Here is a 23,250-nt window from a genome sequence, read left to right as displayed (position 1 = left end):
TTAGGCCTGAGTTGAACTCGAATTAATATGCAAATTAGATACAATTAACTCAGGCCTAAACAGAGACTGGGAATGGTTAGGTTATTACACTAATTGAATCTATTTCCCCGTGTTAAGTTCTTCTCACACCTTCTGTGGGTCATCTTAATTATCACTTCAAAAGTTTTTTTTTTCTCCTGCTGATGATAGCTCATCTCAATTGATTAGACTCTTCCTGTTGGTACGCATGATTCCACCTTTTCATGTTCTCTGTATGTATAAATATCTCCTGTCTGTGTGTTCCATTGTATGCATCCGAAGAAGTGAGCTGTAGCTCACGAAAGCTCATGCTGAAATAAATGTGTTATTTTCTGAGGTGCCACAAGTACTCCTTTGTGCTGATAATGTAGCATTCTGACATTGATACTTGTGCCCAAGTGATCTGTGGGTTCTATTCATTTTAGTGGAATGTAGGACATTTGGAGGAGAATTTAAACTCTTAATTTCCTTAGAGTTTGTGTCAATATACTTCTATGCTGGTGTGATCTCTGACCATTACAGTTCATCAACTCAGCAGACAGGCACAGGCAGCAATGCACTTGTCCTGTTGCCTTGACTGAGAGAGGTTTCTGATCAAAGAGAGTGTAGATTCCAGGAAGCTCCTGAAGTAATAGCTTTTTGGAGATGAACGGACTTGTTCAAAAGGAGATAATAGAGTTTGTAGTATAAAGATAAGCCAGATGGGTTTGTTTCCATTCTGGTATATTTTACTCTCTGGGGACTGGGTAGAAAGGAGAGAGAAGTATTTTGGATTTCCTGTTTCCCTTAATGAAGGCCATCTATGCTCACCTGAAATTTTTCCTGGCAGAAGCAGTTCCTATCAATTTATTACAGAGTCAAAATATGGCTGCCACCAACAGAGGCATTAGTAGTGGTGAAAGTGAGAAGAGGGCCAAGAAGTCCTTTCCCTCCCCCCTCCACTCCTATGTATGTGGAAGCCATGCTGTTGTTGCTGCCTAAATATCCTGATGGCTGGCAGACAGGGACAGAAGGCACTGCTAGTTATACTGAGCATCCCAGAGGAGCCATGAACTGTGTGCAGTTGTGATGCTCTCTACCTCAGGTGGACAACCCTACACCCCCATTTTCATCGTTATAAAATGGTTATATGGTATCCAATGCAAAGTTTGTCATGTTGGATGTCTTCGGAAGGCTCATGATGCACTGAGCATGGTTGTTGTAGTGATCATTATAGAAATAATATAGGTTATAATTTGATGTATATAGTTATGAGGATGAAAATGTATCCTCATGCTTAAAAGAAGCCTATTGAAAAGCTGTCCAAGAACAGGGAGGCAGTTCACACCTTGTCAGGGCATGGATGGGACAGGCCCAGCCCAGCCTCACAGGAGCAATGGACGCTGGCTTAGGCAGCAACAGAAGAATCTGTTATACCCTCCAGGGAGTCACCCCTTTCCATTGGGCAGTTTGGGACTGCAATGAGGTAATGCTCACCTGACTCTGAAGGGCAGGGGGGCAAAGCCAAGAGGAAAGAAAGGACAAGATAAGAGAGATTTTGCCATGCGCTCTCTCTCTCCCATCTAAATCTACAGACACCACCACCAAGGGACTGAAATGCTGATCAAAGAGGAGAGTCTGACTGAAAAGCATTTAAGTTTTTTAAGGACATTGAAAGTGTTAAGATCAGCTTAGAATGCATTTTGCTTTTATTTCTTTTGACCAAATCTGACTTGTTATACTTTGACTTATAATCACTTAAATCTACCTTTTTATAGTTAATAAATCTGTTTATTCTATGTGAAACAGTGCATTTTTGTTTGCAGTGTATCAGACTCTCCTTGGGAAAACAAGACTGGTACATATCAGTTTCTTTGTTAAATTGATGAACTTATGTAAGCTTGCAGTGTCCAGCGGGCGTAATTAGGCACTGCAAGATGGAGGTTCCCAGGGTTGTGTCTGGAACCGAAGATATTGGCTACTGTCACTTGCTTGCAAGTAGCTGGGAGCAGCTTACATGCTATCGGTTGTGCGCGAACAGCCTAGGAATCGGGGTTTGCACAGCGCAGTAAGGCTGGCTCCCAGAATCAAGGATTGGAGAGGTCTGGCAGATCACTTTTCCAGATTACACTCCTGTGACATTATCCTCTGGTGTTTTCTGCTACATCTATTCTGTACTAGTGAGGGAAACCCTCATTCCCCAGTGCTCCTGGTGGCCCCAGTGCTCAAGGAATCACAAGTGACACTTCAGCTGTATGACAAATGCTTAGGCAACATCCTCACAGTACCTTTTAGATAACACTCGATACCAAACATTTTTGGAGTAGGGAGGACCAAGCCTACATTCCTATCTTTACAGGGCTGTTTAAAAAGCATTTTACAAGTTGAATTTTAGGGCTATAGCATGAAAAACCCTTAATGGAAGTCTAAGCATTTAAAAACCTTTATTAATCCCTTTACACTGCATAGAGGGTCATACGGTCTACTAGTAAAGAAACATTAAATGCACACACAACATTGAGAGTAGTGCAAAGCATTATAAATAGTATTTTAAATACTTATGAATTCCTTTTGAAAGCAAGCTCATAGGCAGAATCTACCATTGTGCTTTTTACAGACGTCTACTTTTGTCAGTGTTACGTATATCAAACAACAAGGTACTACCACGTCACTTTATTGCTCTCTGATTTAATTTTTGAGACATTTTCTTGAGCCTTTTCCCTCACTGTTAAAACTTAACTTGTCTTGATTGCGTTGTCACTTTTCAGCAGCTCAATCACCCTTATTACTGCGAGGTGATTTAAATAAAAAAAATCAGTTTTTTTAGCAGCAGGGTGGATTTGATTTAAATCATGTTTTAAATCACTAGTCAGGAAGACTTGATTTAATCATGGATTTCTACATAAAAGTACATTCTTGTGGGTTGTATTAACTTAGTACATATTCTTCACTACTCAGATGTAGGTTTCATTTTTAGACAGTATATACTATACATTTTTAAAGTGAGTTATGTTAACTTTTCAGATTAGTTTTACAGCTATATCAGGAAATGAATATTTGTTTGTTTGTTTTTGTTTCATTTACCAAATAATTCACTTCCCAGTGACTTCATAAATATGTCCAATTCAACAGGTTAATCATTAATATTTGGAGGATTTTCTTGCCATGCTGTATTATAGGGGTCTCAAACATGCAGCGGCCTGTGGGGCTCTTGCGTGTGGTCCACCAAGCTTCCCATGCCCCTCCCTTGCCCCCCTGCCTACAGGGATTGCCTCCTGTGGCGCTGCGAGCCCGTGCTGCTCTCTGAAGCAGCTGGCAGCACGCCCCTTTGGTTCGTGGGGGAGGGGGAAGGAGGCAGAGGACTGTTGCATTGCCTCCTTCCAGGCACTGCCCCCCGCAGCTCCCGTTGGCTGGGAACAGGGAACCACAAATGGGTGCTTTGTGGGAGGTACCTGGAGGAGCGGCAAGAGCAGCAGACGCACAGAACCTTGAGCCCCTCTCTCTCCCCCCGGGGCTGCAGGAACATGGTTCCAGCCGATTCCTGGAATGGAGTGGCTCGGGGCCGGGGCAGTTAGGGAGCCTGCCCTGTCCCCGGTGCATGCTGCTGCCACCCCGGAGCCGCTCTAGGTAAGCAGCACCAGGTTGGAGCTCGCACCCTACATCTCTGCCCTGAGCCCCCTGCTGCATCCCACACCTCTGCTGCACCCCTCACCCTCTTGCACCGCACACACTGATTCCCTGCCCTGAGCCCCCTGCTGCACCCTGCACACCTCCTGCACCTCAACTCCCTGTCCTGAGGCCCCGCCACACCCTGAACCCTTTCTGCACCCCCCTGGGGCAGTGTTGGGGTGGGGACTTTGGGGAAGGGGTTGGAGTGGGGTGGGAAGAGGCAGGGCCTAATGGAAGGGGTGGAGTGGGGGCGGGGCCAGAGGCAGCGAGGGGTGTGTGTCAGTGATGCGGCCCTCGGGTCAATGCACTAGTCCTCATGTGGCCCTCATGGTCGTTTGAGTTTGAGACCCGTGCTGTATTAGGAGGAGAACATTACCAAACAGACATTTAAATTGTTTTATTTAACTAAAACAACCATGTTCTGGATTTTTTTCTTCAACAGCAAACATAATATTTTAACAAAACAAGCATATGAATTTTTGAATGTAGTTAAACATTCAAATTTTTTAAAATCAGATTTGTTTTTGTTAAAATTGTTTTTAAAAGAGTGAAATGAAATATTTTTTTAAAAAAAATTAAATTGACTGTCAGCCAGGTCAACATGAGAAACATATTGGATTTTACAGCTAACTCAATCATCTTCATCTTCATTTTCCTGTTTGTTCATAATCTGGAAAAGAAAAACAAGCTTTCCTGCTTTTTCAGGTCCCAAACGATTTCTCAATTTGGAATGAATTAGTCCAAAGGAAGAAAATATTCTTTCTACACTGGCAGAAGAAGCTACTGCTATTAAAAGTGAGATTATCACTTCAACAGTCTCTGAATCTAAGTGCTTAAGTGACTTCCTCCAGTTCACTGGTGTGCCTTTCTTTAAAACAACTTTAGGAAACATGTATTTCTTGAATGGTTGTTATTCCCAAACTGAGGCCATGTCTACATCTAAAATTTTGCAACGCTGGTTGTTACAGCTGTATTAGTACAGCTGTATAGGGCCAGCGCTGCAGAGTGGCCACACTTACAGCAACCAGCGCTGCAAGTGGTGTTAGATGTGGCCACACTGCAGCGCTGTTGGGCGGCTTCAAGGGGGGTTCGGGGAACGCGAGAGCAAACCGGGAAAGGAGACCAGCTTCGCCGCGGTTTGCTCTCGCGTTCCCCGAACCACCCTGCAAACCGCAGGGAAGGAGACCTGCTTGCTCGGGGTTCGGGGAACGAGAGAGCAAACCGGGGAAGGAGACCAGCTTCGCCGCGGTTTGCTCTCGCGTTCCCCGAACCACCCTGCAAACCGCAGGGAAGGAGACCTGCTTGCTCGGGGTTCGGGGAACGAGAGAGCAAACCGGGAAAGGAGACCAGCTTCGCCGCGGTTTGCTCTCGCGTTCCCGGAACCACCCAGCAAACCTCAGGGAAGGAGACCTGCTTGCTCGGGGTTCGGGGAACGCGAGAACAAGCCGGGGAAGGAGACCAGCTTGATTACCAGAGGCTTCCTCAGGTATGCTGGGATACCTGCTTATTCCACGGAGGTCAAGAAAAGCGCTGGTAAGTGTCTATACTTGATTACCAGCGCTGGATCACCAGCGCTGGATCCTCTACACCCGAGACAAAACGGGAGTATGGCCAGCGCTGCAAACAGGGAGTTGCAGCGCTGGTGGTGCCCTGCAGATGTGTACACCTCCTAAGTTGCAGCGCTGTAACTCCCTCACCAGCGCTGCAACTTTCTGATGTAGACAAGCCCTGAGTCTCTTTTTATGGCCTGCTGCCATTATAGGTTTTCCCTTCCAGTGAGAGAATGGTGTGGTAGATCTGAAATCAATGAAAGCTACACTCAGGAAGACCTCAAGACTTCTGGAGTATGCTGCTCAGTTTCACTTCTATTTCTACTCCCTGTCCCTCCCTTCTCACGTTTATCTCCAGACTTCTTCTCCTTGTCCAGATCTATTCTGCCCCCAACAATCTTCTGTTTGTTGAACTTTTTTGAATCTTGGCCCTTTTTAGAGAGAGGTAAGGGATTGACTCTGTGTACACAAATTTGCAGAGGGACAATAGGGTTGAGGTCTGTTATTTCTCACCTCTATTTATTATTTTAAAACATTTTTGCTGTTAACAAGCATGTTATCTCTGGAGACAGAAATCCACAGTTTGAGAACTGCAAAACTAAGCATCTCTGATGGTATCTTCTAGACTGAGCACTGAGTCCCATTGGGTAGATAGAGAGATTAACCTAAATAATCTATACAGAAGCCTCTGGAATCCCATAGAATTAGGTCCCTAATCCATGAACTATTTGGAACTCATTTTGAAAACTTTTCTTAAACATTACATGAACATACTGTCTCATACTATAGAATTACAATTTATAATTCCTATTCCATGATGAGATACATTATAGCTCAAAGATATCTTAATTAAAACTATCTTTAGATAGGTTTTCTCCTCAAAAAGCATTTTATCAAAAAAAATCTGATTTAAATAATTTTTTTTTTTAAATCCTTGATTTTTATCCACCCTGTTTAGTAGTGAGGAAAAAGCCTATGTCTGCATAATGTAGACATAACATATACTGTTCAGTGGTTGATAATGTCAGATCCCTCTCCTGCTCAATATCCTGAGCTGAAGTATTTGTCTTCCCAGTGTACAGGTTGCTTCCAGCGTAGGTTGGTGAAGATTTTGAGGCAAATGCATGTTGCCTTTATTTTATAACTTGAGTCCATGTACCTGGAAAATAGTTGCTCAGAGAGGTAGTAATGGGCTTTGCAGAGTGAATTTATTCAGAAATACCCCTGGTATGGTCTGTCATTGAATTGGAAATCCATTGATTATAACTCGCATTGCCGAGTAATGGCTGGTGATGATTATTCTGTGCCCTCCAGCTGTTCATTCTCTTTTGTTGTCACTAGAAAGCTAACATTGTGCAACTCCCAAATTAACAACATATTTCAGTAACAGCCATGCAACAAAATTTCATAGGGTCATATGCTCTAACAATATACATTCTTTGACAGATCAGTGGGTTTCAGCAGATCTTGATCTTTCATATATGTGACATGGCATTCTTTGTATGAAATATATCATATTTATATGACGGGGTGAATGGGAGGGGGAGGGTACTGCTTAAGTCCGGAGTACCACAATACAGTTGAGATGCTTTTGAGTAAGAGGTAACAATCTGTTGCAAGTTTCCACAGTGAAATCTGTATTTGCTTCTCCATTGTCAATGCAGCTGTCATTTTGGCAAGTTCAGCACACAGATCAAAGAATGTGGCCTTGTACATCCAAAATTTGTGCAGCCAATGCTCATCATCCCAAACCCGTGAATGCCACTAACAAATTTGAATTGGTTGTCGCTATGTCCCACAGCAATCAGTTTTGCATAGAATCATGATGTCCCCCACTTCTATGCTTGCGGCTTTGCAAATGCTCAGGATCGTGCACCTTGGCCTTGCAACACTCATGACAATAGTGCAGAGCCATGCAGCCTCCATGCTTCTATGTGAGATGGCAGACAGTCAGGAGGGCCAGGCAGGTTTTTGGGTTTAGAAAAAACAATGCAGTCATAGCATCATAGACTTTAAGGTCAGAGGGGACCATTATAATCATCTAATCTGACCTCCTGCACAATGCAGGCCAGAAAATCTCACCCACCCTCTCCTGTATTAAACCTGTGTCTGAGCTGGCATATTTACCACTAGTAGTCAAAGAGGAATTAATTGCCAAAATTAGGCTATCCCATTATACCAGCTCCTCAACAAATTTATTGAGCATAGTCTTGTAGCCAGATATGTCTTTTGCCCCCACTACTCCCTTTAGAAGGCTGTTCAGAACTTCACTCCTCTGGCTAGAAACCTTTGTCTAATTTCAAGTCTAAACTTCCTGATAGCCAGTTTATATCCATTTGTTCTTGTGTCCATATTGGTACTGAGCTTAAATAATTCCTCTCCCTCCCTGGTATTTATTCCTCTGATATATTCAGAGAGCGCAATCATTATCTCCCCTCAGCCTTCTTTTGGTTAGGCTAAACAAGCCAAGCTCTTTGAGTCTCCTTTCATGTGACAGGTTTTCCATTCCTCGGATCATCCTAGTAGCCCTTCTCTGAACCTGTTCCAGTTTGAACTCATCCTTCTTAAACATGGGAGACCAGAACTGCACACACTGTTCCAGATGAGGTCTCACCAGTGCCTTATATAACGGTTATGTATAAGTTTACGTATGGGTACATATAAAATCAGGGGATATATTTAACAATGCTGTGACATTCTATACCTTAGGGGAGCATCATGGAACCCCCATATTCCTCATTTGTATATAATCGTGATCTTACCTTACAAGGCATGCTTTATATGTATCCGGGGAAAGGTTTCTGATCTGCTGAGTCATTTCTCTATACATATATGTATATCATTAATGCATATGAAGTTATGAGAATTGTTATATGGTTCCCCAATTTACAGCATGTTTTAATGACAATCAGCCAGATATTAGCTCCCTAGAGGCAACAGCAAGGAAAGTAACCAACACCCGGATAGGGTGTCAAGGAACCCATCAACAACCATTGTCCTGCAAGGGAGCTACAATTCAATGACTCACTTGTATGAGGCCATACCACGGGAATTGCTCAGCCTTGTCTGGGGACTCAGCAATGTCCCCAGACATGCCCTGGACTGATGCTCCCCAAGCACATAGGACTGAGAGTATAAAACAGACATAGGCCCAGCATGTGGCCACTTTCTCCTTCACCCACCTACATTGCAAGCAACACTCTGAAGACTCGAACTGAGGGGACTGGCCCAGATTTCAAGGGTGAAATCTGTATATTAAAGACTGCAATATCCAGTGGGGTGAGGAAAAACTGCTTAGTCTAGTTGTTGCCTAGCCTAATAGAGTTGAGAGTTTAGACTGTGTGCTTGTATTTTATTTCTTTTGGTAACTAACTCTGACTTTGCCTATCACTTAATCTATCTTTTGTAGTCAATACATTTGTTTTGCTGTTTATCTATACCAGTGAGTTTGTATGAAGTATCTGGTAAAACTGGCCAGGTTTGCAAAGGCTGGTGTATATCCACTTTCCATTGATGAAGTGGTAAAGCAGTTAATAAATATGCACTGCTCCTCTTGATCACTGCAAGATGATATATTCCTAAGTACAGTGCTGGGAGCTGGGGGGATCTGGCTGGTGCCTGTCCCTGTGTGATTCATGAGTGACTTTGGGAGCATTTATACAATCTAGCTGGGTGGGGGTGTGCCCCATGTGGTTGTGCTGAGTGATAACAGCACCTGGAGGGGTTTGCCTCTGGTCATTAACAAGGCATTGTGAGAGACAGCCCACACTAGAGAGAGTTCACGGGGCACAGCAGTCCCATAGTCCCAGGCTGCATCCCGGTGATGCCATCACAAATGCTTATGGGAATGCTTTGATCTCATGATCACAGTCACCCCTGTGCAACCTGTTTGGGCCTCAGCATACAATGCCAAACCAAAGCTTCCCAAAATACAGTGCGATGGACAGTGATGAGTTGCACAGTGGGATATCTATTCATGATGCACCACACTTTGAATTGATACAAGTGCTTCTGGTGAGTGTTGTCAGATGCTACCGGTGTGGTGCTCTGCTCTGTTTAATGTTGATATCACTTGGCTGCATGCGTATGTTCCGTCTGTGTGCTGTCCCAGCTCTTCGAAGATAGCTGACACAGCAGACTCGAAGAGAACCCCCAGTGACCACAGAGTCTAGTAAGGTACGAAGGCACTTCGGCCAGGTTTATTATCAAACAAAGCACAATAATAGTTCCCTCCTAGATTTTTACTCTACCGGACATACTACGAGTATGTGCCCTCTGGCAGTGGACTCAGCTCAGTCAGTGGCGGGACTTTCCACTGCCCTCTCGGCTGGACAAAGACACCGCCCCAGGGATGCATTCTTATACACAGATACAAACAAGCTACACATCACTCCTGACGTATGAGGTGCAGCCCCTCTACGTAGCAAGGTACAACCCCTCTACGTAGTAAGGTGCCGCCTCTCACCTTGTACGTGTTGGTTTGAACAAAACAACTCTCCATCATATTACCCTTTTGCCCCTGTCATTGGGATGGGTTAGTCTGTTCCTTGTTATCTGTGTGGAGTGTACAAGTATGCGAATGTTCTGATATCTGGTGTCCAGTACCTTTTAGCTATGGCTCTTTCTGCAGCATCAGCCCTTTCCTTGCCAGCTTCTGTGAGCAGGGCCTGCCTCTGGCTCACAGCTTAACTTTATTTTATGTTAGCAAAGTCTTGACCATTACTTTAGTTTAGGCCTTAGGCCTCATACCAGGCCTCTGATACCAAGGTTTATATCTCAGGACCTCTTACTCCAGTGAGTACCCTTACTGCCAAGACTAGGAGTCCCATAGGCATGTGCACAAGTGACATAGTAACTGTAGCAAGTCTATGCTGACATAACTTGAGTTAACATACCCTTGTAGTATAGATATGACCTTAGGTATAGGGAAATTCCTGTTACCTGTCCCAAACATTTCAAAGTATGAGAGTAGACCAAGATTCGTTCAGGTGTTTAGGCTCCAGCTTTTGGGGAACTGACCATATTGCACTCTAAAAGTTCAGAAACAAAGTGCCACATAAGGAACAAAATATCATGTATTTTTAAAAAAAAATTCATGTCAGAGTGTATAACTCATGTTTTTAGAATTCTTGTGGTTGTCCAGCTATCTTGGGGTTGTAGATGTGTGTTCATTATGTTTTGAAGGCCAAAATTATAAATGGGTTCAACAAAGAATTAGATCAGTTCCTCAGGATAGGTGCATCAGCTATTAGCTGAGATAATCAGGGATACATCCCCATGCTCTGGGTGTCGCTAAACCTCTGACTGCCAGGTGCTGGGAGTGGACAATGGGATAGTTCACTCAGTGATTGCCTGTTCCCTCTGAAGCACCTGGCACTGGCTGCTGTCAGAAGACAGGATACTGAACTAGACGGACATTGGTCTGATCCACTACGGCACTTCTAATGTACAGCAAAAATTACAGTACATTTTTGTATTTGAGAAAGATGTTACATGAGAGAGCACACTGCCTTTATTGAATATTTCAGAATCAAATTCTACACACAAGCAATGGCATGCAGAAAAACGCTGACAGCTGGATTAAAAGGCAAAGTAACAGTTACAAAAGGCAATCATCATTGGTGGATGTGATGTTGCACTCTATATGTTATGAAAGTATGCTGATGAGTGTGAATATAATGTAACTGGAATATGCTTCATGCAAAAGGTCTCTTGTAAGGTATCGTTACAAATCTTATAATCTGAGTGTGGTCATCCTATTTGTATAAATTATCACTCTTGTATCTGAAACTAGAAATATAAAATATAACTCTGAGGGCTTATTGTAATTGATGCAAAGTGTGTGGACCATTAATCATAGAATATCAGGGTTGGAAGGGACCTCAGGAGGTCATCTAGTCCAACTCCCTGCTCAAAGCAGGACCAATTCCCAACTAAATCATCCCAGCCAGAGCTTTGTCAAGCCTGACCTTAAAAACTCCTAAGGAAGGAGATTCCACCACCTCCCTAAGTAACCCATTCCAGTGCTTCACCACTCTAAGTGAAAATTTTTTTCCTAATATCCAACCTAAACCTCCCCCACTGCAACTTGAGACCATTACTCCTTGTTCTGTTATCAGGTACCACTGAGAACAGTCTAGATCCATCCTTTTTGGAACCCCCTTTCAGGCAGTTGAAAGCAGCTATCAAATCCCACCTCATTCTTCTCTTCTGCAGACTAAACAATCCCAGTTCCCTCAGCCTCTCCTCATAAGTCATGTGCTCCAGTCCCCAATCATTTTTGTTGCCCTTTGTTGGACTCTTTCCAATTTTTCCACATCCTTCTTGTAGTGTGGGGCCCAAAACTGGACACACTACTCCAGATGAGGCCTTACCAATGTTGAATAGAGGGGAATGATCACATCCCTGATCTGCTGGCAATGCCCCTACTTATACAGCCCAAAATGCCATTAGCCTTGGTAACAAGGACACACTGACTCATATCCAGCTTCTCGTCCACTGTAACCCCAGGTTCTTTTCTGCAGAACTGCTGCCTAGCCATTCGGTCCCTAGTCTGTAACGGTGAATGGGATTCTTCCGTCCGAAGTGCAGGACTCTGCACTTGTCCTTGTTGAATCTCATCAAGTTTCTTTTGGCCCAGTCCTCCTAATTTGTCTGGGTCCCTCTGTATCTCATCCCTACCCTCCAGCGTATCTACCACTCCTCCCAGTTTAGTGTCATCTGCAAACTTGCTGAGTGTGCCATCCTCCAGATCATTAATGAAGATATTGAAGAAAACCGGCCCCAGGACCGACCCTTGGGACACTCCGCTTGAAACCATCTGACAACTAGGCATGGAGCCATTGATCACTACCCATTGAGCCCGATGATCTAGCCAGCTTTCTATCCACCTTATAGTCTATTCATCCAGCCCATACTTCTTTAACTTGCTGGCAAGAATACTGTGGGAGACCGTATCAAAAGCTTTGCTAAAGTCAAGGAATAACACATCCACTGCTTTCCCCTCATCCACAGAGCCAGTTATCTCCTCATAGAAGGCAATTAGGTTAGTCAGGCATGACTTGCCCTTGGTGAATCCATGCTGACTGTTCCTGATCATTTTCTTCTCCTCTAAGTGTTTCAGAATTGATGGTGCTTCGGAATCTTGATGGCTCCCATTAATCAGGACAATTGTCTGTGGATGGCTCTGTTTTACTTGTGAGTCTTCCTGTATACCTGTGTGCTGGCAAGTGGGTAATGAAATCTTTGGATATGGCTACACTTGCAGCTGTACAGCGCTGGGAGTTAAATCTGTCTTCGTACAGATGAGTAGAGAAAGTGCTGCAGTCTGTCCACACTGACAGCTACCAGCGCACTGTTGTGGCCACATTTGCAGCATCAGCGGCATTGGGAGCGGTGCATGATGGGCAGCTATCCCAGCATCAAAATGGCTGCAACGTGCTTTTCAAAAAGGGTGAAGTGTGGCAGAGCGTGAGGGAGAGAGAGTGTAGATTTTTTTGGAGCTGACACTGTCAGCTCCCTGCCTTGCAAGTTCTGAGCTCCTCCCTCACTCCTCTCTCACTCACTGAAAGCAAACAGCAGCTGTTTGTTTCCTCACAGACCAGATAAGCAGCCACTGCCGAAATGGATCCCCTTCTCTCCTTCCCTCTCGCCACGCTGCTTCTCTCCTCAAGCTGCCTCCATCCCCTTCTCTTCAAGCTAACACTAGCTGTGGGTGTTCCAAAGGGAGCCCCCTTGCCTCAGCTCATTCACGGCAAATAGTAGCTGTTTGTTTTTTTGATAAGCAGCTTTGGGAGCCTGGAGTTCACAACAGAACAAAGAGTGGGACCTTTACTTAAAAGGATTATGGAAAGCTTCCGGAGGTCAGTTACAGCGTACTAAGATTATTCCCTGTTTACCCTAGCGCCCCAGCATCGCAGCAGCAGCGCTATACTCTTTATTCCTCTCGGGGAGGTGGAGTACAAGCAGCGCTGTAGCCACGGAGATACAGCGCTGTATGTGCCTTGCCAGTGTGGATGGGGAGTTAGTTATAGTGCTATAAGGCCACCAACAGTGCTGTAACTCTTAAGTGTAGCCAAGGCCCTACAGTGATATGTGATCATGTCACCTGAACTGGAATCCATCTTTAACCTGGTGTCCTTCCATTGAGAAGGAGGGAGTGGAAACCCAGAGAGGGACAAAGGATTCCCACCTTATGCCAAATATATATAAAGCGGTTGGACAGAACAAAGATGGGAGTGGAGCCATCGTGAAGAATCCCCTAGCTACCACCTGAGCTGGAACAAGAGCTGTACCAGGGGAAAGAATTGTGCCCAGGCCTGGAAGCTGTCCAGTCTGAAGAAAAAGCTTACTGAAGCATTTCTAAGGGTGAGATTATCTGTATTCAGTTTGATTAGACATAGATTTGCGCATTTTATTTTATTTTGCTTGGTGACTGACTTTGTTGTGTCTGTTACTACTTGGAACCACTTAAATCCTACTTTCTGTATTTAATAAAATCACTTTTTACTTATTAATTGACCCAGAGTATGTATTAATACTTGGGGGAGCAAACAGCCATGCCCCTCTCTCTATCAGTGTTATAGGGGACGAACAATTTGAGTTTACCCTGCATAAGGTTTATATAGGGTGGAATGGATTTATTTGGATTTAGACCCCATTGGGAGTTGGGCATCTGAGTGTTAAAGACAAGCACACTTCTGTTAGCTGCTTTCAGGTAAACCTGCAGTTTTGGGGCAAGTATTTCAGACTCTGGGTTTTTATTGGAGCAGACGGGAGTGTCTGGCTCAGCAAGACAGGGTGCTGGAGTCCTGAGCTGGCAGGGAAAACAGGAGCAGAGGTAGTCTTAGGCCATGAGTTGGCAGCTCCCAAGGGGGTTTCTGTGATCCAACCGTCACTGTGGATTAAATGAAAACAAAGTTTTGAGACCAGGCCAGAAATTCAGTCAGACTGGAAGGATTTGGCTGCACTTGCAGCTGTACAGCGCTGGGAGTTAAAGCTGTCTTCGAACAGCTGTGTAGGGAAAGTGCTGCAGTGTAGCCACATTTGCAGCATTTGCAGCGGTGTTGGGAGTGGTGCATTATGGGCAGCTATCCCAGTGTTCAAATGGCTGCAATGTGCTTTTCAGAAGAGGGGGCTGGGGTGGAGTGTGACGGCGCGTGGGGGAGACAGAGTGGATTTTTGGCGTTGACACTGTGTCAGCTCCCTGCCTTGCAAGTTCCAACCCCTTCCCCTACCCCTCTCTCTTTCACTAAATGCAAATAGCCGCCTTTGTTTTTTTCCTCACAAACCAGATAAGCAGCTGCTCCGAAACGGACCACCCTCCCTCCCGCCTGCTGTGCTGCTTCTCTCCTCAAGCAAACGCTAGCTGTGGACATTCCAAAGGGATCCCCCTGCCTGCTTCTAGTCATTCATTGCAAACAGTAGCTGTGCTTGTTTTTTAGATAAGCAGCTCCGGGAGTGCCGAGTTCACAACAAAACAAAGAGAGGCATTACAACAAAACAAAGAGTTATCTTGACTTAAAAGCATTATAGGAAGGTTCCGGAGGTCAGTTACAGTGTAGTAAGATTAATCACTGTTTACACTAGTACCCCAGCGCTGCAGCAGCAGCACTGTTCTCTTTATTTCTCTAGTCGAGGTGGAGTACAAGCAGCGCTGTAGCCAGGGAGATACAGCGCTATATGTGCCTTTCCAGTGTGGACGGGGAGTAAGTTACAGCACTGTAAAGCCACCACCAGCGCTGTAACTCTCAAGTGTAGCCAAGCCCGAAGTCAGATGATCCAACAGAATAAACATCTCTTAAAAATAAGAAGAAAAAGTTAGACTTAAAAATTCAAAATTAGACACAGTAAAAAACATACCAAGTACAATAATAGAAACACAGATATCATTGCTAAAACTACTAGCAAGTAAAAGCAGCAAAGAATCCTGTGGCACCTTATAGACCAACAGACGTTTTGAAGCAATAGCTTTCGTGGATGAATACCCACTTCATCAGATGCATGTCAGGTACTTACTTATACATATTTTCAATAAGTATTTGTTAAAATGTAAAGTTAATAGCCCAATGACATGCATCTGCACAATAACAAAGCTAAATGATGAAGTGCTAAGAGTAATTCAGCGAATCCTAGCAGCAGATAAGACAAATTTGTGAACTGCTGTGAGACTTTATGCAATCAGATACACTGATCAGGGATTCTTTGTTTCTGAGGGTATATGTAAAATGTTTCACTGATTTAAGTCTCCTGCAGCACTTCATTAGGCTACATTAAACAGGGAGCAGCTGCAGTGACTAGCCGTTGCCTGTGCCTTCAAGAAATTGCCATTGGGATGCCTGTGCTTGTAAGAACCCAGCCCTGGGAAGCCCATGCTAACAGGTCCATTCTGTGGGAGGGGAAATAAAGTCGTCCCCCCCCCCATTTATTGCAAACACTGTTGTCTCAGTCCACCATGGTAACTGTTACCGCCTGTGCTGGGTTTTTGCCCTCTGGCAGCGCCTCACCTCTGGGCTTAACCCTGGCTCCTTCTCTCCCCCTCCATCCCTGATTTTGCCCTTCAGCCCCTATCCTAACCCTGCCTGCAGCTGCTTGACCCCCCCTGACCAGTCAATTTCCACCTCCTGCTCAGACCCTGGCTACCTGTCTCCTCCAATTTGCCCCCTTTAAAAAGCAGTCTGCAGATTCCTATGCCAAGTAAGAGTAGGGTGAAGGCCAATGGCTTCAGCAGATGTTACTGAGCATACTCAGTGCACCCTAAGTAGCAAATTCCTAGAGAGAGCCATTTCTCACACTACACCATTGCTGTTGTAAAGTGCTGATCTGAAAGTGCTATGCGAGAGCTCCATATTAGATTGTCACATTTTCTAGTATTGATACTGCGACTTGTGCTCCATCACTGGCCCACTTATCTTCCTGGCCCTTCCTGATGCCTTGGTGCATGAAGGAAAATAACACTGCAGTCATGGATTGAAAAATTTATTGCTGTGATATGGATGTTTCTTGTTTAGCATCTATGAGTTTGCCTTCCTTGAAAGAGAGGAAAAGCTTTAGAGGGCTGGGAAGACACTGTCCCTGTTTTCTCAATTCCTACAATTTCTCAAAGGACTGACCTGCTTTCAGGAGAGAGAAGCTAGGGAGACTTGCCTGCAGCAGAGGGGAATGGTAGAGCAAAGCTGCTGGTTATCAATGGCAGTGAAACTGGTTGTAGCACTTCTTGCTTCTCCGTTCCCCACCCATTCACCTGTCGTAAGTATTTATTTGATGGGAGTGTGCTTGTCTTCAATTCCTACCCTCATACTTACCCCTGGTTGGATGGACTAAGGGTTTGCTTCCTTTCTGCTCAGGCTGGCGGTAGTGGGCGTTCACCACTAGCGTTTGTTCTGCCCCACCTTTTTGAAGTACTTTGGAGGTAACCTTACTTGATCCCACACCTACTCCAAGGTGGATATAGGGTACCCTTAGTGTTTTCATCTGTCTTACAGCTGCCCAAGTGGCTACTCCCTGTTACCTCTTTTCACCTTCTCACTGCCACTGCTAACCTGAAAGAATGCTAGGGAGCTCTTTTAGACATCCTCCGGGGGAATGGTACTCATTTTCTAAGTGCATGCAGATCCTCCAGTTAGATGAAAAATCCCATATTGGATTAACAACACTGAGCCTCCATTCTGTTTAAGAAAGGACAATCTGGGGAAAGTGAATGCTGCAGTTCACGTGCAGGTTCTGGGAACATCTATATAGGAAGAGACAGTGCTCAGATATTGTACTTCTTAGCAATAAAAGCTTTTGGCAACATATTCTGACCAGGTCTGATGGTTTGTCCCTAGATTCTGTTGCTACTGTCCTCCTGAAAGTACACAGCTTTGGTGGCTGCTGTAAGCAACCATGAGCTGCAAAGAGTCTAAAACAGTCACAGACAATGTTCCTTCTAATTTTTTACATCCACGTGCGGAATTAATTTTATGTGCACAATATTGAGGTGATGGGTGGCAGGGTGGGGATTAGGGGGAAGAGTTGGGTGCAGGAGGTGAGGGCTCTGACTAGGAGTGAAGGTTCTGGAGTGGGGCTGGGGATGAGGAATTTGGGATGCAGGAGAGGGCAGAGGATTGTAGTGTAGGCTCTGGGGTGGGGCCAGGGATGAGGGGTTTGAGGTTTAGGCTGTTATGGGGTTGTGGTTGGGGGAGAGGACTTCCCCCATCTCTCTCACTGCAGCAGCTTGGAGCCAGGGGAGGGGTGCCTCTCCCTGGCAGCTACAGCGGGCCTGGGCTGGGGGACCTAAATAGCCTGCTGCGTGGCCACACACCTTATATGGAACTTATTTCCTTATGAAGTTCTGTTCCAGAAGTGCTGCAAGCTGAAGTTAGCATCAGAATTGTACCCCTTGCAGAGGAATTTTAGTCTTATCACCTTCTACTGCTGCCCTATTGTATCTTAGAAATTAAAAATTGCTCAGGGAGATATTATAGGGAATTTTGCTACTTTGAGCCTCAATTTTTTAGGTTCTAGTTTGTTTTGTGAAAGAACCTGATGAGCTGAATGTCAAAAAAAGGAGGGGAACAAAACATTCCAGCTACACTGAAGTGGTTATGACTAGAGTAGGGTGAAAGTTTTTTTTGGTTTTGAATTAATAGTTTATTTGCAAAAAACGTGCAGTATTGGGTCAACAGAAGCTATTGAGCAAATTTGTGTCAAATTGCCAAATAGTTGTGGGCGCTTTTTTTTTTTTTTTTGAGACTTAAATGCCATTCACAAAATGACGGTAGCAGAAGGAGGTGCCCTCCTTTATAACTTTTCTAACCTTACCAGGCCCAGTGACTATTCATTGCCATTCATAGTGGCAATTCATAGACAGTTACTGCTTGCAGCATTCTGTATGGGCCAGTGTTCCTGAAGATGTGTACATCATGCATCTTCCCGGCCGACCCTGCGTTTCACTGATATCAATGCAGGGTCATCCAGGAAGATGCATGATGCACACAACTTCAGGAACACTAGCCTGTACAGAATGCTGCCAGCAGTAACTTTCTTTCCAGACCAGAAGATTCTAATGCGGGGGGTGGGAGTAGAAAGGTCCATAGCGATCCTGAGAGACCCAGTGTACCCCTTACTCCCATGGTTCATGAAGCCGTATATGGGAAACCTGGACAGAAGCAAGGAGTGATTCAACAATAGGCTGAACAGGTGCAGGATGACCATAAACTGTGCCATTGGCAGATTAAAAGCATGCTAGTTCTGCCTTTATGGCAGGTTAGAGGAATTGAGGAAAATATTCCCATGCTCATAGTCGCCTGCTGTGCACACCATAATATTTGTGAGGCTAACGGTGATAAGTTTCCCCAGGAATGGAGCGTGGAGGCTGATTTTGAGCAGACAGATACCAGGGCTATTACAGAGGCACAATGGGGAGCTATTTGAATCAGGGAGGCTTTGAGGCACCATTTTGACAATGAGCACTAGCAGTGTCTCATTCTGTACAGCACTCTGCCATGCTTTGTAAACTTGCTGCCTTGCATGAAAATGTTGATGATTCCTGACCGTGATTTGTAGTCAGCAAATAATCATATTCCCACTGTGTATTAATTCCCCCAGCAACCACTGTGTGTAGGAGATAAAGATTGGGGTTATCTTTCAGAGAGTGTTTTTATTAAATACCAATTAACAACACACACAAAAGGCTTGCTGGGAAGGGAGATAATGAAGGGCAGTGTAGGCTCTAATAGCTGTGTGCATCATTTTGGAAATTGGCCAAAGACATGGAGTGAACAGGGTACTGAGATGGGCTGAGAGATGCAAGGGTGCATCTTCTGCATGTGTGTGGCTTCAGACTGGTTACCTGTGCTTCTCACCTGTATGGTGCTTTGGTCTCTGTGCAAGTGATTGCAGATCGGCACAGGAAACTTTCCTACAATGAGGGAAGGAACAAAGCACCTTTCGCCAACACACCTTCATCTTAGGATTAGCGAGTACCTCCAGAAAAATTTTCTAGAGATCTCTCTGGAGGATTCCTGTGAAATCTCGGTGTGCATTAACACAGTGTTCCACAGAGCCCCTGCTGTGTAGCTGCATAGGAGAATGTGAAGCATTTTCAAACACAGCTAGTTTTGTACATGTCTATTCCTTCTGCTAGAATATACAAAAAGGACAGCTCTACCTCATATAACCAAGCAGCATGAACTGAAAAAGAATATTTACTGGAGCTCTCCTCTCCTGCATTATTCACTCCAGAGATGGACTGCTGGAATTGGCTAGAACCCTCCAGAGTGGAAAAGATGTCTTGACTCGCTGTGCCACCAGACGACGCTGCCGTGTGCTCCACGTCGTCCTCCGACTTGATCTCCTCATCCACGACTTTGTCCTTTGTGTTGAGACCACTGTCTTCAGCCCCACCAAAGTATCTACGGGGCTCTTGGCAGTGAAGGTGGGTTCACCACAGAGGATGGCATTCAGTTACTTACAGAAGTGGCAGGTCTTTGCAGCACCAGAACGACGGTCTGACTCGCTTGCCTTCTGCTCCTTTATCTCAACTCCTTTAACTCAGTTCCTCTATCTTTGCATGACACTGGTGTGTGTCCTGTTTGTAGCCCTTACCCAACATGCCATGAGAAATCTGACCATAGATACTGAAGTTCCTATGCCTGGAGATGAGCTGAAACTGCACAGCCTCCTCTCTCCACAGTGCCAGTAGATCCAACAACTCAGGTGTGTTCCAAGCAGAAGAGCATTTGCTGTGTGGAGCTCCTGTGATCAGCTGGGAACAGGGCCGGCTCTAGCAATTTCGCTGCCCCAAGCATGGCGGCACGCTGCAGGGGGCGCTCTGTCGCTCGCCGGTCCCGGGCTCCAGTGGACCTCCCGCAGGCATTTCTGCGGATTGTCAGCTGGTCCCGCAGCTCCGGTGGAGCTGCCGCAGGTGTGTCAGCGGGAGGTCCACCGGAGCCGCGGACCAGCGGCCTGTCCACAGCCATGCCTGCGGCAACTCCACCGGAGCCGTGGGACCAGCTGACCGTCCGCAGAAACGCCTGCGGGAGGTCCACCGGAGCCGCCTGCTGCCCTCCCAGCAACTGGCAGAGCGCCCCCTGCGGCATGCCACCCCAAGCACGCGCTTGGCGCGCTGTGGCCTGGAGCCGGCCCTGGCTGGGAAGATATGAGCTGTCCACACTAAGCAAACAGGAAGTGGATTTTCAAAAATTCCCAGGCCTTTTAAGGGGGAGGGGTGGATGCCTATGTACCTGGATGCAGGGTAGTGGAGTTCAAACCACTGACCAGAAACGTCAGGATGAGCATTGTGGGACACCTCTTAGAGGCCCTCATTTACAGTGACCTAACCAAGCACAGTGTCTGCACTGACGCTTTGTCAATACAACTTTGCCACAAAAAGCTCTACGCCTCTTGTCAAAGTGGTTTTATTTAGTGGGCAAAGCAGGAGAGTTTTTTGTTGATGGAAGAAGCTTTGTAGTTTGTACACCTCAAAGCAGCACCGATTTAGCCCGTAATGAAGACAAGCTCCAGAATATCCAATAGACCAGTGGCTAGGGTATTGCCTGAAATTGTCAGAGACTCAAGTTCAAATCCATTCTCCACATCAGATAGAGGAGGGAGTTGAATGCACAGTTCCCACATCCCAAGTGAGTGCCCTAATCACTGGGCGAAAGGTTATAAAGAGACTACCATCTACAGCTGTTTTGTGACTCTAGTAACCAATTAAAAATGCTGGAGAGAACATTTTGAGTAGAACATTTTAATTCAAGCAGAAATGGATTTCTTCAATTTGCTAAATTTATTTTTGTAGCTTTCAGAATTGGTTCAACTCAAACCGAATATTTGCCGAGCATTGTGAGGGGGAAATAGGCTTTGGCTTTCTGGATTAATTCTACTCAAATGACTTTATGCTTGGGAAACCAATGGTCTGTTGCTTATCCTGATTTGAAACTTTAGGAAGAGAAATACAAGCTCTTGTCACTTGGGTATTTTCTAAACAAAGCACAAACTCATTAGCGTAAAGCTAATAGATGAAATGAGCTTGATTTCTGGTGTCTATGAAATATGATTCTCCCTTCTTAGTTTGGTGTCTGTCTATTTTGACACTTCTGTATATTACTCCTGGGGCAATTTTGCGCTAACTTCGTCTACAGCTACCTAGGCTTCTCTAACTTCAGAATGTGTAAAGCCAGAACACTCCAATAGATCATTTAATCTGGTCTCCAGTATATCACAGCTCCTTAAATTTCACCAGGTTACCCCTGTATTGAGTCCTATAACTTATATTTGACTAAAGCACAGCTTCTATCAGCTGGCAACAGACCCTAGTGGATCATATGCCAGTTAAGGATAGTAGACATGCTCCCTGTGCCAGTAGCTGTGAGGAGGGAGGCGTAGGAACCTGTTGTATTGGCCCTACACCTGCTGGGACTCCCTGTGCTTGGGAAGTTCCCAGTAGGCAACTTGCAGGTGGCTTCCCCTCCCTTTTGGCCCCCTACGCAATTCAAAGGTAGCATAATAGGCCCACAGTATTAATTGTTGTCTCTTGATCTTTTGAAATGTTCGGCTGTCAGACAAAAGTTTAGACATCAGTATTGCTTTACGTGAATTCACTCGCTTTGTGCTTTGGCCAGTGGCATTCCCCAGTGCAGTGCAAACCATTTTAATTCATGTCTGCAGCTGCTGGACTCAGTCATGTCAAAGTAATACAAACTATTAGTGAAGAAACCTGAATCAGAGCCATTATCAAGGAATGGGAAGATGGAATGATCAATGCCTTTATTATTAATGCTTGAGAGGTGATACTCTGAAAAGTGAATAGAAGAATGTCATTGTGGAGCTCCATCTTTGTCTCAATGGCTCAAACTAGCCAAAATCATAGCCTGAGATGTTAATTCAAGCTGTGTTTTCTCTGGCTTGTGACAATGGTAATGAAGCATAAGTTTTGTAATCAGAATGTAGTTAACAATTCTGTGGAAACATGAGGTGGCATAGAATCGTGCTGACTCTGTTAGCTGTGTTGGTTCTGTAGTGTGAACAAAAATAAGAAGTATCAGAGGGGTAGCCGTGTTAGTCTGGATCTCTAAAAAGCAATGAAGAGTCCTGTGGCACCTTATAGACTAACAGACATATTGGCGCATAAGCTTTTGTGGGTGAATACTCACTTTGTCAATAATAAAAGGCGCAAATCTATGTCTAATCAAACTGAATACAGATAATCTCGTCCTTAGAGATGCTTCAGTAAGTTTTTACCTCAGACTGTACACCTTCCAGGCCTGAGCACAATTCTTTCCCCAGGTATAGCTCTTGTTCCCGCTCAGGTGGTAGCTAGGGGATTCTTCATGATGGCTCCTCTCCCATCTTTGTTCCGTTCCACCCCTTTATATATCTTTTGCATAAGTCGGGAATCTTTTGTCCTTCTCTGGGTTTCCACCCCTTCTTCTCAATGAAAAGACACCAGGTTAAAGATGGATTTCAGTTCAGCTGACATGATCACATGTCACTGTAAGACTTCATTACCCACTTGCCAGCACACAGGTATACAGGAAGACTCACAAGTAAAACAGAGCCATCCACAGACAATTGTCCTGGTTAATGAGAGGCATCAAGATTCCAAACCACCGTTAATGGCCCATGCTTTGCATAAATTACAATAGGCCCTCAGAGTTATATTTCGTATTTCTAGTTTCAGGTACAAAAGTGATAATTTATACAAATAGGAAGACCACACTCAGTAGATTATAAGCTTTGCAATGATCCCTTACAAGAGACCTTTTGCATGAAGCATATTCCAGTTGCCTTATATTCATACTCGTCAGCATACTTTCATAAAATCATAGAGTGCAACATCACAGTATATTTCTTGTTTAAGATAGTTTGGTTGAGAGTGAAGTTCATAGAAGGTAAGATGACTTGTTTTCCAAAATCTAAAACAATGGAATTGGGTTATGCTGGTCTTATACTTTTTTCAATATTACTACAACAGAACTAATACGGCCTGATTAAAAATGCACATATTTCCTGTTTTCCTAAACAAAGATATGTACTCTTGCAGGTTGTT

The 23,250-nt window shown here is 44.8% G+C and overlaps 1 protein-coding gene across 4 annotated transcripts in view; it reads left to right on the top strand.

Annotated features, from left to right (window-relative positions):
• The window catches only part of PPP1R21 (protein phosphatase 1 regulatory subunit 21), an 87,817-nt gene that overhangs the window by 1,032 nt on the left and 63,535 nt on the right, over positions 1–23,250 (top strand). The window contains exon 1 of one of the 4 annotated variants that reach the window (XM_030557748.1): positions 19,456–19,632. The exons of the other annotated variants lie outside the window; for them this stretch is intronic. The gene's annotated coding sequence lies outside the window, so the exon portion shown is untranslated. Of the gene's footprint in view, positions 1–19,455; positions 19,633–23,250 lie in introns of those variants that run through there. 4 annotated transcript variants of the gene reach the window in all.

The sequence above is a fragment of the Gopherus evgoodei genome, chromosome 3 (genome assembly GCF_007399415.2).
Source record: "Gopherus evgoodei ecotype Sinaloan lineage chromosome 3, rGopEvg1_v1.p, whole genome shotgun sequence".
Classification (NCBI taxonomy): domain Eukaryota; kingdom Metazoa; phylum Chordata; order Testudines; family Testudinidae; genus Gopherus; species Gopherus evgoodei.
The sequence above is the reverse complement of the archived record's forward strand: the minus strand, read 5'-3'. Positions and strand labels throughout refer to the sequence as shown.